Source organism: Pistacia vera, unplaced genomic scaffold (assembly GCF_008641045.1).
Source record: "Pistacia vera cultivar Batoury unplaced genomic scaffold, PisVer_v2 Contig387, whole genome shotgun sequence".
Lineage (NCBI taxonomy): Eukaryota > Viridiplantae > Streptophyta > Magnoliopsida > Sapindales > Anacardiaceae > Pistacia > Pistacia vera.
The window spans coordinates 153,519-166,844 of record NW_022196209.1 but is presented as its reverse complement, the minus strand read 5'-3'; positions in this window follow the sequence as shown (position 1 = coordinate 166,844).

Here is a 13,326-nt window from a genome sequence, read left to right as displayed (position 1 = left end):
CTGTTTCTTTGGGCATCACTAGACTCTGTCTCCCTCCTACACATGTTCATGAAGCTTTATCTCATCCTAACTTGCATGATGCTATGATAGAAAAGATGAATGCTTTAGCTATTAATGGTACTTGGACCTTAGTTGATTTACCTACTGAAAGAGACCTATTGGATGCAAATGGGTTGTTTGTTGTTAAACTAAACCTGATGGTCAGTGGCTAAGCTTAAAGCTCATCTTGTAGCTAAAGGCTATGCTCAAACTTATGGAATGGATATTCTGACACTTTTTTCCCCTGTGGCTAAATTGACTTCTGTTCGCTTATTTATCTCTATGGCAGTTACTCATTCTTGGCCTTACATTAGTTGGACATCAAAAATGTCTTTTTACATGGTGAACTTTAAGAAGAAGTCTCTATGGAGCAACCATCTGGGTTTGTTACGTAGGGAAAGTATGAGAAAGTTTGGTCATCTTTGCAAATCGTTGTGTGGTTTGAAACAGAGTCCACGTGTTTGGTTTGGAAAGTTTAGTCCATTAGTTGAAGAGTTCGGAATGAAAAAAAGCAAGTCTGATCACTCAGTCTTTACAATAATCAACAGTTGGCATTATTCTTCTTGTCGTATATGTCGATGACATTATCATCACTGGGATTGAACTGTATGGATTCATTACTTAAGTCTTTTCTTCACACCCAATTTCTTACTAAGATTTAGGAGTGTTGAAGTATTTCTTGGGGGTTGAGGTAACAAGAACAGAAATACATCTTCTTCTCTCAAAGGAAATACGTACTTGACTTATAACTGACCAGGAAAATTAGGAGCTAAGCCATGCAGTACGCCAATGTTTCCTAATTTGCAACTTACCAAAGATGGTGAACTGTTTGAAGATATTGAGAGGTATGGAAGACTGGTTGTAAGTTGAACTATCTAACAGTCACTCATCCTGACATTGCGTACTCTGTTAGTGTGAGTAAGTCAATTCATGTCTTCTCCTACAGCTGACCATTGGGTAGCGTTAGAGAAGATTTTTGTGTTATCTAAAAGGAGCTCCAAGACGTGGTATTTTGTACAAAAATCATGGACATAATAATATTGTGTGCTTCTCTAATGCTAATTGGGCGGGTTCCAAGATAGATAAGAGATCCACTATGGGCTATTATATTTTTGTTGGTGGAAATTTGGTCTCATGGAAAAGTATGAGGCAAACTGTTGTGTCCCGGTCTAGTGTAGAATCTAAATATAGGCTATGGCCCCGTCTGTGTGTGAAGTAATATGGATATATCAATTTTTGATTGAAGTTGGTCTTTGCCTCTTTGCCAGTGAAATTGTGGTGTGATTACCAAGCCGCTCTTCATATTGCTTCTAATCCCGTATTTCATGAACAAACTAAGCACATTGAAATGACTGTCATTTCATTCATGAGAAAATACAGCAAGGTTTAGTGTCTACAGGATATGTACCTGGAGGCAACTAGGAGTATGTTTTCACTAAAGCTTTGAATGGGGTTCGATTGTATATTTTTAACAAGTTGAGCATGATTAACATCTATGCTCCACTTAAAGGGGAGTGTTGTAGATAATCACGCAATCTTACAATATTGCATGATTTAAGTGTATAATCTATAATAGGATATTATGATTGTAACATATATATAAGAACAATCTATAAAATAGGAATTTGGATTTTCATTTCCTAGATTAGATTTTTGTTTCTTAATTAGTTCTTTATTTCTATATACTGATGTATAATTTATCAATAATAATAATTTAAAATCACAACCAGTTCTCTGTTTTTCACACTTTGCAACCTGAGGCCTTCAATCTCCCTGCCATGACTTTCCCTCGACGTCATTTGTCTCACATGTCATCCTACATCTCCATCTGTGTCTCTGTCTCACTCCTCCATCTAGGTCTCATTCTCACTTGAATCAGCCAGTTCCATGTGCAGTACTTGGATCATGTGACCCTTAAAGGGTACTAAGTGGACTTTCACACTCCTGCTCTGTGCTTCCGCTATTGGTGGGGAAGTGGTGAGCACAAATTTGACTTAGGGCCATTCCTTGCACATGTTATATCCTATGAAGGTATGAGCTTCTCTATAGTGGTTGTTCCTACAACTCAAGAAACATACAAGTGGCTTCATGCCTCACTCGGCTCAGCCATTCATCTGCCAGTACTCACAAAATTCAAGTCAGAAACCTTTAGAAGAGCCTTCACTATTCTGACTATTTGTAAAGTCTCGCCCCTCTTGCCACCAGTTGCAATCTGTTTCCTTGCTGGTACACTTGATGGCACCATACAAAAAATCGCAAGGCTGTTTCACTTGTGTATTCTCCGTAATACCCCACTTGAAATACGTAGCCACTGTTTACGATATGGCCTAAAGAATTACTGAATTGCCCCTAAATGAGTTTTATATATTGTTCATGTTGTTTGGTTGGTCTTCGATTGAGTTTATGTTTTGGGTTTGGTTGAGTGTGTACCCTGGAATTGATCAGGACTTAGCAATTTTGGAAGTTCAGTCTTCGCCGGGGTAGGAGAAGCTTCGCCGCGGCGACGTTATTCTATGTTGGTGGTGTCGGTTCTGGACTATTTCGTCGGGCGACAGAAAGTTCTTCGCCGCGGCGACGATACGCAGAAAAGTTCCTTGAGGTTTCTAGAGAATTCTTCTTTGGGGCACAATGACCATTCTACCCTAATTAGTAGGAAAGTGGGGAGTAAATGTAAGGAAATTTCATGGAAATAGTGTAAAATAGGGTGAGTTTGTAAAGAATTAAAGGATAAAGGTGGAAATTTATAAAGAGTAAGGGCAAAATGGGAAAGAGTGGATATTATATGAGTTAATAAGGGTTGAGTTCTCTAACCCTTCATTAACCCATTTCCACGCCTCTTCATCTCCCATTTTCCTCAATTTCTCACTCAATTTTTAAGGGATTTTTGAGAGTTTTGAGTTGGAATTTGACAAAGAAGTGATCCTAAGCAAGAAGAGGTAAGAATCCCACTTTAGAGATGAATTTTATTCATGTAAGGGTTAAGTTCTTACTAAGTTTATGCTTAGGAAATAAGGGAAAGTTATGATCCAACAAGAGTAGAGAGCTTTAGTGAAGACTACTCAAGTATGAGGTAAGTAAATCCCACTCAAGCTAAAGTTTAAGAAATTCTTAAGTAGAGATTTTTTTATGCATGTATATATGGTGCTTATTGGAAATTGAGTAGAGATGTATGTTTATTTTGTTGAGAAATTGAGTTGAGAAGAGTATATATATTATGTTGTTTGATATTTCCTTCATGGAAAGTGTTTTGAGTTAATAGTTTGAGATGAAGTTTGGAGAAGATGAGTATGTATTTTGGAGTGTTTTTCTATGGTAGGGTTTATGCCCATGGAAGGGAATTTACTTCCAATTCTGGATGGTTAAAAGAGAAGAGGGTTGTAGTTAGAGAAGATTTTTTGTATGCACATAAGTTGCTTGATGAAATGCTAAGTGAAATCTGCCCTGTCCACTGCTGTGACTTTCTAAGTGATTTTTGGGCATGTACGGATTGAACGGGCGGAAACCAAAACATAAAGATGTAGCCCTGTTTCTAAGCTTTAAAACGAGACCAACACCATAGCAATCCGAGGTATAACACAAGTATTGTCTTTTAAGTGTGACCTATGCGAATGACTGTTTTGAGGAAATCTTGCATTTGGCATTTCAAAATGTGCATTATAAGTATGAATCATCCATATGCATAATTTGTGCATAAGAGTAGTTTAAGAAAGAATATAGAATGTTGAGTATGAGCTACCTGTGAGTACTAGCTTAAGTAAAGAATTTTGAAATAAACTATCTATAGATAATACTTGAGTAAAAGGTAGAGAATGTTGAGAATAGCAACTCTTAAGAGAAAGAGAATGAGAATAGTCTGATAGTAAAGAGAAAAGTTGAGAAAAGTAGAGAATTACTCTAAGATTAAGCTACATTATGATGATAGCTAGAGAAAGAATAGAGATCTTGTGCACAAGAGTTAAAAGGAGATAGAGTAGTTGTGCATGGGGAACCTGTGAGTGACGAGTAGAGTCACCAGAGTGGAACACGAGGTTCCAGCCGGCCTCCGGTTAGATGAGGCCGTGACCGTCACGCAGAGTGGAACCGAGTTCCAGCCGTGCCTCCGTCAGATGGGGCCGTGACATTCAGAGAGAGAGAGGATTGTACACTCACATGGCCAAGTTCCGAATCCATGCTAACTAAATCCGATCGGTAGCAAAATGACGAAAAGTCACGTAGAGTGGTAGCGCCCAGCCGTGCCTCCGGTCATGAGGTCGTGACATTCCAGTGAATAGAATGAGAAAGAATAGAGATGAGACAAGCTAAGAGTTAAGCTATATTATGACTACTAGTTTGAGAAAGAGATAAGCACACTGAGAAAGAATAAGAGAGAGATACGAGCATAGAGAGGTTAGTATGCGATGGGGAACCCGTGAGTAATGGTATAGTATTCCCGCATGTGCGCCGCATTGAGAGAGCGGCATGAGTATGAGATAGAGAAGTGGTGTAGCCCGTGAGGTGCATGCGGTGGGGCTATACCCAGTACCCGAGTACCCAAGAGAAGATTATACACTCACTTGGCCAAGGTTTTGAATCCATGCATAACCAAGTTCGATCGGCTAGAATGAGTAAAGTCACGTAGAGCGGGGTGGAGTCCCGGCCGTGCCTCCGTAAGATGATGTCGTATTACTAAGAGAGTTAACAGAAAAGAATTATGAAAAGAGAAACAGAAATGAGAATGAGATAATAGAAAGAATAAAGAATGAAAAGCTTGAGAAAGCTTAAGAAAGAATAGATAGAAAGAGAGAGAGAGAGAGAGAGTAGGAGAAAGAATGCGAAAGTTTGAGTTAGTAAGAATAAGAGTAAGAAAGAAACATGCAGTTCTTTTGCATTAGTTGCATGTACATCTCATATATGCTGTACCATGAGTTCTTCCATGGTTATGAGAGTATATCGAAATGAGAAAGAGAACCATGACTTTCCTTCATGGTAAGTATGATGAGATAAGAGAGAACCATGATTGTTCTTCATGGTAAGTAAGAATAAGAGAAAAAGAACAAGAGAAAGAAAGAAATAAGAGTAGAAACAGAGTTAAAGGAGAATAACAGTATTAAAAAAAAAAAAAGAGAAAAACAGTGGAAATAGAAATAGCAGAACTCGAGTAAGGAAAGAACCAAAGGTGAGTTGCGGGATAGTAGTAAGGATTACTTACTGAGCATTGTTGTGCTCACCGCGTTGTTCTTCTCTATTTTGCAGGAAATAGGAGCAGCGGTCGATGATGTCGAGGAGCGAAGAGTATTGGCACCACTGTCCACCAGCTTATGATTTTTGTATTATTAGAAGGTTATAGATGGTATTTTGTATTTGTAAAGAAGTATATTTTTATGAGTAAAGAAAAATTTGAGCCCACTATCTCTCATATTATATACATATATATATTTTACATAGTACATATTATAAGAATAGTACTAAAGAGGAGTTGGTACATCTCCATTCAACTTAGTCGACTTAACCGAGTCAAACTGAGAGTGAAATGCCCAGCTATCTAACTCTGGCATGATCACAACTGTGTCAACACTGAATGACCATTATCACATCTTTCTCTGATGAAGAATCCAGAGTCTTCCCGGAACCAAACCAACGGAGAAGATTTTTTTCAATTTCCAGCTACAATAACTCCACAAGAATTCGCTTCATCATTGACCAAAGCCATCACTCGTAGACTCCATATCGTCTTTACCCTGAAATTTTTATCACTCAATTCGCTCAGTCTACATCCCAAAAGAGCCGAGTGAGCCATCAGTTTTTTGCTCAAACTTCTACCTGTACATGACTCCATTAAGACACCTTGAAGGTTGCATCCTCTAGGAAGAACCGGTGGATCTCCAGGATCTCTCATTTGACCATCCATCCACACTTAGATGAAATCATTTTCATGCACACAAACTCGATCACACTTTAGCATAACTACCTACACTCGCTCGACTACCAAAGTTTAGCTACGCTAGGTAATGGTCTCCATTTGGCTCAAAGACTAATAGCAGCTCCATTCAGTTATGTGCAACTGAAAACAATATTAAGTCAGTTAGCTATACACGCACCTGCATTCATGATATCTCTGAAGCTGTTGAATCACCTTCAAGGAAACCACCACCACCCGATCCGCAAGCATGGTTAGCTGCATATAAGTGGTAAAGGTATGTCCCCAGTCGACCCTTTACTTCACCTTTTAACTTACACCCCATTTGCTTTATTCTTTCTCCATTCGACTTATTACTTAGACATATGCACTTATGCATATCACTTCTCCATTTAACTTGTTGCTTATCACATGCATACCATGCATGACATACTGAGAAAGTCAAAATCATGTTAAGCTATCCCTTGGCTCCACTTAGTGGATCGATTGGGAATATATGGTAATGGATACAAGTGGCAACACGCACATGTTCACTCGACATGGTTAGGTCCACTCACTTGTATTAGCATTTGGAAAAATTCCACTCGGTCCAGGTTCACATTGAATCATTATCACCTGCTCAACATTTCTTGTGAATCTTCCACTCGAATTGTGATGTGCCACGAGAAAGGATTTCAAGGCCAAATTAAATCCCTTTCGGCCCAGATAATTGTATGTTGTCACAATTTCATTCGGCAATAACAAAATAAACATGTTGCAACCCAAGGCTTTAGTCCAATTTCGATTGGGTCTATGCTTATATTTACCTTGTGAACTACCCACTCTATGAGTTGGGCCTCCTACAAGTCAAGTTAAACTGGGTTTCGACCCTTAGCCTATAATAGTCCATAAATAGAAATTAGAATCTCATTCTATTTCTCTTCTGTTAAGATCCTGAATCTACTCAAACTAGTATATAACTGGATAAGGACAAGAAATATTTTTCTTTCCTGATAGAGATTATCTCCCAATATTTAGTGTCTTACTAGGATTCTAACCCCATTGGGTCTCACTATAAAACAGAGGTCTACCCTCTTATAATTCATTCAATATCTAATATTCACACTCAAATCACCTCCTTACTCCTAAATTCTTACTCTTGAGAATTCTACACCTTCTAGCCTCCTGTAATATTTCTTTCCCTAATTCTCATAAATTGTCTCTTTCAGCCTTGGCTGACTTGAGCGTCGCAGTGCCTATGATAAACACTACCTTGGTGTTTTCCATAAGCTTCATGCTAGCATTTTCATATGTGTAGGTCCACACATTGTCAATGGCCTCAACCTCACAGTATCAACCCTATTTTCCATGACAGTAGATTTTTTTTTTGCATCTACAATATATATATTTATTATATATATATATATTATATATATATATATATATATTAATCAATGAATAATATCCTTACAATAACTTTAATTAAGAATAAGGATCAATAATTTAAGTGTGTTAATATCTAGGGGACCAATTTAATTTATATCATATGTAAACCTAATAGAATGTTATATAGTGTTTTGGTATGTATGTGGCGCAAAATGCTTAATATTTTATTTTATACCTTGTTTTTGATAAATTAAAATAAGAATAAAGTTGTAATTATATATAAAAATATTTAAAATGTGGGATTTTTTTATTTTATTGTAGAAAAAACAAATGTAACTATACTCATCACTTAATGTGCATTGCGTTGGTTGAGCCTCTTTTTTTATTTTTGGTAATTAAATGCATATTCATGAGGGCACACATCAGCTACTCATGAAGAATTTTATATTCATTGAATTATCTTAGAGTGTATTCTTACACACATACATATATGTATCACAATAAATTTTGATTATTTTGATGCATTTATTTAGTATATTTTCTATACTTGATTGAAAATTAATGTTGTTAATATTTAAACTTCATCTCATTTATTTTATACTGTATAGAATCATCCTTTAATCCACCGTCTAAATTTAACTATTGTAACATAAATTTTTTACATATTTCTTGCGACAAATTTTTATTATTGATTAAAACAGTCTTCATTGCATGTTTTAGTAAAGTTGTTGTTTATTTTACAGTTGTTCAAACTTTATCTATTCCTAATTTTGATTTCTCCAAATTACTCCTCAAGTGGTGTTACCTATGTTCTTTGAAGGAGAAATTCTCCTAGCATTAGAGTGCATGGACCTTGATTTGACACTTTGTGGTGGATGAACTACCAAAAGCCCACGAAATCAAGCACCCAAGATGGAAAACACAGGGAGCAATCCAATCGATTGAGTTTGATGTTTATAAGGTTTCATATTGGGAAAAAGTATTCGTGGATCCATCACTGATGGTGCTAAAGTGAAAGAATATCTCAAAGTTGTAAAAGATCAGTTTGAGACTTCTGACAAGGCATTAGTGAGCACCTTAATGACAAGAAAATGTGTTTTGTGATAATCATCAGGATTTATAACTTAGGAACAACCAATCATTGAAACACACACACCATGAGATATTCTTATAGATCTAGTACTCCACATTCTCTAGCTGAGATCTATTGTACATTGAATATCTTCAAGAGTTACGAAACTTGCAATTTCTTTGATTATTTGTGTACTTGCAAGATTATGACATGGACATTGGTGTTGAAGATGAATCTATTACATTTTCATAGGCTGTAATGGAAATAAATCCACGTTAGGTATGATGCCATGAAGGATAAGTTAGATTCCTTGGCTAATAGCCAAGTCTCGGATCTTTGTTAATTACCTAAAAGGAGGAGAGGTCATGGTTGTAAATAGGTCTTTAAAACCAAACGAGACTTTTTAGGCAATATTAAAAGATATAAGGCAAGATTGTGGCCAAATGATTCACTCAACAAGAAGAATTGATTATCACAATACTTTCTCTCCTATTTCAAAGAAGATTCATTTAGGATAATCATGGTCATTGGTGGCTCATTTTGATATGGACTACGTTGAATGGATGTGAAAACAACAGCATTCCTCAATGAAGATCTAGAGGAAAGGTTTACATGAACACCAAAATGTTTTATTTTAGAGGGGAACAATCATTTGGTTTGTAGGCTTAGAAATCTATATATGGATAAACAAGCCTCATGTCAAATGGTATTTAAAATTTCATAATGTCATTTCTTCATTTGGTTTTACAGAGAATATTACGGATCAATGTATATATCATAGGTAAGTGGGAGCAAAATATTTCTTGAGCTTATATGTAGATGATATCCTACTCGTTTCAGGTGATTTGGGCTTACTTCATAAGGTTAAGCATTTCTCTCGAAGCAATTTGATATGAAAGATATGGGAGAAGCTTCATATGTCACAGGCATAAAAATGGAGGGAGACAAATCCCACACGAACATTAGGATTGTCTCAAGAAGCCTATACTAATAAGTTTTAACAGAAATTTTGTATGCAGGATTGTTCATCTAGTGTTGCACCTATTGTCAAAGGTGATAAATTCAATTTGAAACAAAACCCAAGAAATAATTAAAAGAGAACAAAGATCAAGAATATTCCTAATGCTTCTACCATGGTCATTAATTTATGCTTAGTTTGTGCAAGACTGACATTGCATATGCAGTTTGAATGTAGGCAGATATCAAAGTAACCCAAGTTTGGACCATTGGAGAGCTACAAAGAAAGTCATACGATACCTTCAGGAGACTAAGGACTATAAGTTTACATATTGTCATTCTGAATTTAGATATTTAAACACTGACATTGCTGTTTGCCCTGACTCAAGGAAGTCGACATCAGATATGTCTTCTGTAGTAGCAGAGGGGCCATTTCTTATAGAAGTGCAAACAATCTTTGTTTGCCACTTCTACCACTGAAGCAAAATTTTGTATCATGTTTTGAGTGACATAATAGGCTATATGGTTAAGGAGTTTGATTTTAGGGCTTGGAGTTGTTGACTAATTTCCAAGACATTGAGATTTATTGTGATAATTCTGCTACAATGTTTTTGGCCAAGAACAATAAAAGTAGAAGTCGTAAAAAATCAACATTAAATATTTAGTTATTCGAGAACACGTCAAAGCAAACAAAGTGGTTATGAGCACATTAGTATTGGGTTGATGATTGCTGATCCACGGACAAAAGGTTTACCACCTATGCTGATAAGTTTAAGAGACATGTTGAGCCATATGTGACTCAGTTATATTATGTTTTTTTTTTTTCTTATGTGACTGAGGTACCTTTTATGTTTGTATCGCATTTTGTTGATTTAGAGACTCCATTTTTTTCATATTTGTCTTCTCTTATTTAGTTGTATGCACGAAGTTTGGAGAATGACAATGCATTTTTGAATTTTGGTTGTTGACATTGAATGAGCATTTGGAAGTTCATTTATAAGCTGTGCACCACACTATGGTTCTCACTCAAAAGAGAAGTTGTATTGTAATATGTGGAGGCAATACTTGCTCTAAAAGGACTTACCGCCACGATTTAGGCAATTTAAACTTTTTTTTTTTTTTTTTTTTGGGTATGAGATATTTTATTTATGAGAGATTTTGAGAATGTATCAATATTGAATTGATACATTCCGTGTCAATGTAGTTGGCCATTTATTATTTAACCTCCCATACTAGTAACTTTCCATCAATTATTTTGTGGTAACCACCCTTTATATAAACTCTTCTTCTTTGTGGATAAGAAGTATAAAGAACGTAAAAACATTACGTAAAACCAAAAATATCAGAGAGGCAACTTGGTCACTGTCTCCATACAGTTAGTAGTGGTCGTCTTTGTTCTTGTCGGAAAATGCATCTAAATATCTTTTCCGTCTAAACTGTGATTGTTGCGTTGCGTTGAAAGAGATAAATTTCAGCTTCAAAGACCCTTACCTTAAGTATCACAAAGATGGTTAAGCAAGGGCAAAAAGGTATTTGTCTGTTCATATACATTGACACAATACAGCGTCTGCGTCGCCCATCTTGGATTGAAAACCCACTAATATGACTACTGAAAGCAAAAGCTTACAGTCGACGGATTAGAAAAAAGGAAGTCAATAGGAACTCTTTTTCTGATAAGATGTAATTCTCTTATATGGTCTAACATCCTCTTCGAGCTTCTGAGGATTTTTAGAGCTATGTGTGAATGATTAAAGATTCAACGCTTAACATGTTTCATAATAATATCGATCATGAAGCCTGGAATCTCAACCAGCTGGGAGTTTCACTACCACTCCCAGCTCAGTTAGTAACAGGATTCATACAGACCGTAGGGAACTCCATTAATGCAAATTCTACTGGCTATGGATCACGATACTCTTATAAGTTTCTCATACAAACAGTTCTAAACCTAATAATATATATATAGCAGCTGAAGGCATTGCTCATTGTCTCCGTAGACAGGCCATGGAGTCTGGATTTATCTGTTGAATGCTATACTTAAAAAAAGGGCTTAAACAAATTTCGTGGATTGATTATTTGTACTCTGGCTGTTGGAGGGACACTTTCTAATGCCAAATGAATTCCTCAGATAATAAGTGTCAAAGATCAATTAGATGTTGTTTCCGGTCTTTTTCAGAAACAATTTCTTTATGGAATTATAGGTATTGTAATCCAATCTAAACCGTCCCAATTCACTTGTTTAAGTAATCTAATTTACGATTCAGTTTCTTTGATTTTTGGTCAACCAAATATTTAGATTAATTTTATTTCACTGGTGTTCCAATTCAATTAATTTAACAGACCTAGAGCTTGATATTAGATGGATATCGACTCTTAATTGAAAAGTCTAATCAATTAATTGAAAATTCTACAAGTAGGCCAACGACTTTGATTGATTAATTTTTTTAATTTTCAAATGATATTATTTGTTTGAAAACGTGGGATAATAACTACAGTTAAATATAAGATACATTCATAACCACTTTGAACATATTATTCAAGAGTTAAAATACTTTTTAATGATACTTTTTCACCCACAGACTTTTAAAATATCATTTTGCTATTCAAATTTATATTTTAGCTGCGAACAGGGAACAAACTTGGTCTAGGATATTAGAGCTTTTGAAGAGGGGAGGTCGATGAGTTTTTTGGTGGTGGAAGGTTAGATTTTGGTGATTGAGATTTATTAGAATTTGACTTGGGAGGGACGGTTGCGCAAACCCTCTAATTGCTCGATTGTCAGCAATTAGTGAGATCGACAGGAGTAGGTTTTGAGGGATTTTGGCGAGTGATGATCGGGAAAAAGAATGGTGGTGGTGTGGGGTTGCAACGATGCCGAAATCGAAAACGGAATATAAATTTAGATAATACAGTGGTATTTTAAAAGTACGTGGATGAGAAAATATCATTAAACCATTAATTGGATGGGAAAAAGTCGTTTACTTTATTACTCAACCATAAACCCATATTCATATGCTCTATAAATTACTAATTTTGACCTCCATTTTCTTTTATCTTGACCTTCTTAGTCATCCAATTTGCAATATTATTATTTAAATGAATATATAAATCGACTCTAAAACCATGACATCCTCCATTATCCTATTTAGATGTTATGGATTCATTATATATATTATTTCGGTATAGAAATTCAAAATCTTATGTAATAATATTAAATTGATTAAAAGAAAGTATGTTTGAACTTTGAAGTATTTTACTCAAGTTAAAGTACATTTGCTCATTAAAGACATATGGAAGAAACGATAAGTTATTGGATTCAGATTCCAGATGCAGCACACTCAAAATCGATTATGTAGACATTATGTTCATACCAGATTTTTCGAATATAATGAATATGTTGTTAAATCAATCATGTAAAATCACATTCACATTAATAACATGTATAAAATCATTATTAACTATTCATATACATGTTTATACACATTTATTAAATGCGGCGAAAGTAAATCAATGTAATACTAACCTTCCGATCATAGCAATTGTTGTAGAACTTCTTTTGTATCAATAATGGATTCACGTTTCTGTCTCCTCAAAGTTTTACATAGTCTTTCATTAACTAAAATTTCAGTGCGATGGCTTTTGGGCTAAAAATTGAGTTAATGGGGACCTATAACCTTGTTAGGATCCAGGGAAAGACTTACAAAAGGATATAAAACTTAAGAGAAAATTCATGTTTATTGAAGAACAAACTTGGCTATTATATAGCCTTACAGAACAAATTGAAATGAGAAATAACAGCCCACGTCTAACAACTCCTAATAATGTGGTAAGACTAATTTAAATATATCTGTAGCCCTTGACAATAGGAGCTTATTGACTAAGTGATAACAAATAATCAAAACATAACCTAACAATTTCTCCCTTAAACTGAGTGCCACAACCACTCAGTTTATATCAATCTCAGAGCAGCTTCAAGAAAGCTTCCAGCTTGAGTGGT